Source organism: Sebastes umbrosus, chromosome 18, assembly GCF_015220745.1.
Source record: "Sebastes umbrosus isolate fSebUmb1 chromosome 18, fSebUmb1.pri, whole genome shotgun sequence".
Lineage (NCBI taxonomy): Eukaryota > Metazoa > Chordata > Actinopteri > Perciformes > Sebastidae > Sebastes > Sebastes umbrosus.
The window spans coordinates 15,070,135-15,075,151 of record NC_051286.1 but is presented as its reverse complement, the minus strand read 5'-3'; the positions used below and the strand labels follow the sequence as shown (position 1 = coordinate 15,075,151).

Genomic DNA, 5,017 nt, shown 5'->3' with positions numbered 1-5,017 from the left:
GATGCACGACTTGAAGAAGAATCTCAAGAGTTTGCGTACGTGGGAATTTCAGAAAACACATCCAGCTGTCAAGATGCCGTTTTGCACGACACAAACCCACTTTGCTCGTCTTTCTCCTGACCTGTGCAGGCTGCAGCTGAACTCTTTGGCCTCAAACTGAAATTCCTGTTTTGTGAATCATACTCAGAATCATTATGCATGTGCAGCCGTAATTGACTTTAAATTATATAATGTACACTGACTACAACAGATTAGGTTGTTGATAAGTTGTTTCAGCATGGTAAAACAAGTTAATTGCATGCTTTAATATGGGATGTGGATGAACAGTACAATAGTGTACACTATACTACACTGGGTAAAAACATAATCTTACCCTATACTGCCTTCATATTTCATATTTATTGCAAAGTGAGTCACACATTAGCAGTAAGACAGACTCAAATTATAGTATGAAGTTTCACTAAACTGTCTGGTTTTTCTCCAGTGTGTGTAACTGATACAAATATCCACTTTTCTATTCCCCAAAATGATTTAGTAGATGGCAGTATAGGGTTAATATTGTGAGCATATACATACTGATATTTAAGCCATAGTCTGGTCAGAAGGCAGAAAAAAACTAAGCCCAATGAGAAAAGTGTCCTCCTCAGCACATCAATAAATGTACTAAACCCAAGCTGCTGTATTTTCTTCAGCGAATGGGATCATAAATTGTAACCCTGAGGACAGCAGTGTCCTTCACTACACGCCTGATCGCCTTTCTTCAATTTCTCTGTGTCAGTAATGGCAGCTGTTGCGGGTGACCTTGCCTGGTTTTGTTTTGCAGTCATGCTGCAGAGAGAAAAGAGCACGGACTGCCTGAGTGCAGCGAGAGATTCGCTTCATTCAGCTCTGAATTAAATGTTAAGTAAGGTGAGTTTTCAATCATGAACCACTCAGACTGAAGAGCACGCAGGCTTTCATTTCAACCAAACACTCGTCACTAATGAGGACCTCTCCTCTGTGAATGTGTGTCAATAAAACTGCATGTGTGCTCATATGAAAAATGTTAATTTTCAATCACAAATTTCAACAAAGCTTCAGAAAGTGTGTGCAGGCTTTTTCACACATCTTTTGTAAGTAGGAATGATTTCACACTCACATCCAGCAGAAGTTCTGCAAATAATGTTATCTTTGTTTTCCGAAAGATTTTGCAGCTTGTGTAACGGGGGAAGATAAAAACAAAGTTAACACCTTGTGGAAATGGACTCTAAAGTACCTTAATCATACTTACTGGTATGTCCTGTTGCTTTGAATGCAAAATAGCAGCATTTTTTTTTTTTTTTGTGGTCTTTTGTTAATTATAAAATGGGTTCAGTTGAGGTGTAGTCTTGCTTCTCAGTTGGATGTGGTTATCGGTGGTATAGTCAGCAAATGTTTCATAACTTGCTTCTCCTCTCCTCTGCAGACCTAAAGACACTCGGCCTCCAAAACACAAATGGAGGTTTAAAGGACTTTCTTGACAAATAAAGTGGACGCAGAAAGGACGGAAACCTACAACTATGGTCATTTATAACAACGAAAGAGGCCACCAATGAAGAGCAGATATCTATTTTTTATTTTGACACATTTTTAAGGAGCTTTTTGTATTCAGCAGATTAATGATGGACACTCCCTCAGTTCCTCAGATTATTGTGGACAAGGCTAGAGTCCCGGAGGAGGCAGACTGTGAGGGAGACGTGGATTTGCCCGCAGACGACCATCTCATGAACTTGAAGGCCTTGACGGAGAAACTGAGGCTGGAGACCAGGAGACCTTCTTACCTGGAATGGAAAGCCCGGCTCGAGGCGGAGAGCTTCAGAGGGTCCGGAACTGGAAAAGATCCGAACCAAGTGGAGCCGGAGGGGAAAATAGTCGCCCCCAAAGAGACTGGAGTGAAGTCTGATGTGATTCAGTGCAAGTTGCCGTCGGGTGCACTGCAGGGATTCGAGAACATCAATGAGGCCAAAACCGTTACTATCTGTAATGTCCAATCTCCATGATACTAACTAGCTTGCCATTTGCAAATTACTTCATCAGCTAACGTTACGAAGCAAAACCATCCCGAGTCCTTTACATAGAAATCAGTCCACAGGCTGTTATAGGCAACCGAGAAAGTCGGGGAAGGTCTCAGTTTTTAAGTTACATCACAATCGGTTCACACAACGGCAATCCAAAGCGATTAATACATGTAAATTGTTATATATAGTACTATAGTACCTTCAAGTGATCAGTTAATCAGCAGGTTGTTTGAGCGCCACTGTTTTTCCGTCTCTCTCCACCAGACAGACATGCGCTTGCAGGACCAGCAGCTGGCGAGGCAACTCATGCGGCTCCGCAGCGACATCAACAAGCTGAAGATCGAGCAGACGTGCCACCTGCATCGCCGGATGCTCAACGACGCCACCTTTGGCATGGAGGAGAGGGACGAGCTGTCGGACCTGCTGTGCGAATGTCCGGTCACCCCGGGGCTCGGCCTCTCGGCCCCGCTGAGACTCATCGGCGTCACCAAGATGAACATTAACTCTCGGCGCTTCTCGCTCTGTTAGTGGCACTTCAGACAGAAAAATCCTTTTGACCACAATGTTGTGAGGATGTAACCCCCGTTTTACAGGCCCTATAATCAAAGAGAGAGATTTAGATGCATATATATATATATACATATATAGTGTTTTTTTTGCCACAAAACTATACATGGCAGCTAAATACAGAAACCTCTCTGTCTTAAAACCGCAGCAGATTTTAGACCTTTAGGTCATCATGACTTGAAATAGAAGACTTGCCGTTTTTAAATTACGGTATAGAAATCTCAAGCTTATTCCTATCCACTTTCTAAGCCTTATCAGTTATACTATTGCCAGTTATGTTTCCATATACTTTCGTTGGTGGAAAGATTAAAGAAAAGAAAGATTAAAGAACTTAACTTAAAGATGACTGGAAAATCAGCATTTATATTCCGGATTCACATCACATAAAGGCACAATGTGCAAGCAAATGTAATGCAGACCAGTTTCAGAGGCTACACACTCCTACATACAAATCTTGTTTTGCACGCCTGTGAATGTCACCGAACATGTGTGCCATTACAGACGAAGCTTTCCATTGGAGGGGGGCGGAGGAAGGTGTTTTCAAAACAGAATCAAGGAGGCACGTGACATGGTCTCCACTCTCTACCTCTTGTTCTCTTTCTAGTAAGGGAAACCTTGCCTCTTATGTAAGACAGTTTCCCTGGGTGTGTGTGCACACACGCTTGCAGGCCTGCCTCCCTCCGGCCAATCAGGAGGCTCCCTCGGTCCCCTTGGCCCCCAGTGTTTTGTTCGTCATCCTGTAATAAGATTCACACACAGTGTGCAGCGGCTTACGTTGAACGGAAAGTGAAGGGCGAGACATAAAGAAGGCCCGGGAGGCGGAGGGGGGGGGGGGCTGCTGGGCAGTGGGCCAGAAACGCCATAACAGTCTGTGCTACAGCTGTTATTCCACACGGAGACCTGTTGCCATGGTAATAGAGCCCAAGACCCCACCACCACCTCTTCTCACCGTCCTAGCCTCAAGAGAGATGTAAAGGCCGACTGTAGAGTCCAAACAGTACAGGCTTGTTGCTTCTTTATTTCTTATTTGTGACAAAAGTGACTTCATTAAGAAGCAAAAATATTTTAGCACTTATTACAGACGTCATGCTTTTAATGTCTTCTGTTGTCTCATTGTTTTGTTTTTTTATTGCTTTTACAAAACCAATTGATGGCGTTTTCACCGCTCCAGTAGTCTGGAACAGGACTATGATGGTCAGAAAATCAATTGTGACTTTGGGATCATGGTCACATTTATGAGCTCTGCGCGTCAATGATCCCTGAGCTGTACATTTTGAATAATGTGTTTGACCTGCTGTGACCTTTACATTGCGAGGGAATACTAAATAATTTTTAAAATCATTCAAAATCAGGACATAATGACTGCAAGATACAGAGTACTATTTCTAGGTTAGTTGAAAGAAGGAAAAAAAAAAATAGAAGGTCAGATGCCGCGATACCGCAAAGTATCATGATTCCTATTGTCAGCTCCTCTGTATAGCACACAGTCAGGTTGACAGTATTCGCTGTCACCGCTGATCCCTTTCAGGCTTCTGACACTGTTACACAACCTCACCCTAATCCCGTGCTAGAGGTGGTAAATTTAACAGCAGATTTGGGGTCGGATTGGAGCTTCACACTTCTCAGCTTTGACCATTATAGAAACAAACAAAGATGTCTGCTCCTGAACAGGAACTGTGATTGTTCACTTTAACGAGTAAAGATGTGCATGTAGGACAAGATGCTGTGGCATATAATACTGTCAATATCTGACCTTATCTAGTACATGACCATTATCATTTTACAGAGTTTAGTTTCCAAGGAGATAGATATATATTCAAGTTTAAGCTTAAGGGTTGTAAGCTTAAGGGTTGACACAACCACACTTGACACTTAGGCGACACGCCTGACACACGTGTGGACACGCGTGTCACACCTAAGGTTTGACCATTAGGTTGAACATCTATAAGCTCAAGAAAATGTAGGCATGGATGGATTTAACATATATATATATATATATATATATATATATATATATATATATATATAAAAGTCATTCTTTTATTTCTAAATGAGTTGATTAGACTTAGATTAAATGAATAAAAACTAAAGAGTGGATATGTCCAGTGGACGTGCGTATTTAGAGGTGCTGCAGTATGGTACAATTTTTTGTTGTACAGACTAGCAATGCCAAGATAAAAATAATTACATCTCAGGAGATGACACGTGTTACAGAGACTAGACTGGTGTCAGTTTTTAAGAGAGGAAATCTGAACTAATAACACTGAGACACATTAATGTCAGTTTTTGTATTTGTCTGATCACAGTGTTTCCCTGCAGGTATCGCACATAAAACTTTTACAATCAAATTGTTTCTTCATTTAATATCAATCTTTCTCTTTCAAGAATTTCCATTGGAAAAAAAAGATTCCTTC

The 5,017-nt window shown here is 41.6% G+C and overlaps 1 pseudogene; it reads left to right on the top strand.

Annotated features, from left to right (window-relative positions):
• The first annotated feature begins 1,245 nt into the window (after window positions 1-1,245).
• On the top strand, window positions 1,246-2,588 carry LOC119477553 (annotated as a pseudogene).
• The last annotated feature ends 2,429 nt before the right edge of the window (window positions 2,589-5,017 follow it).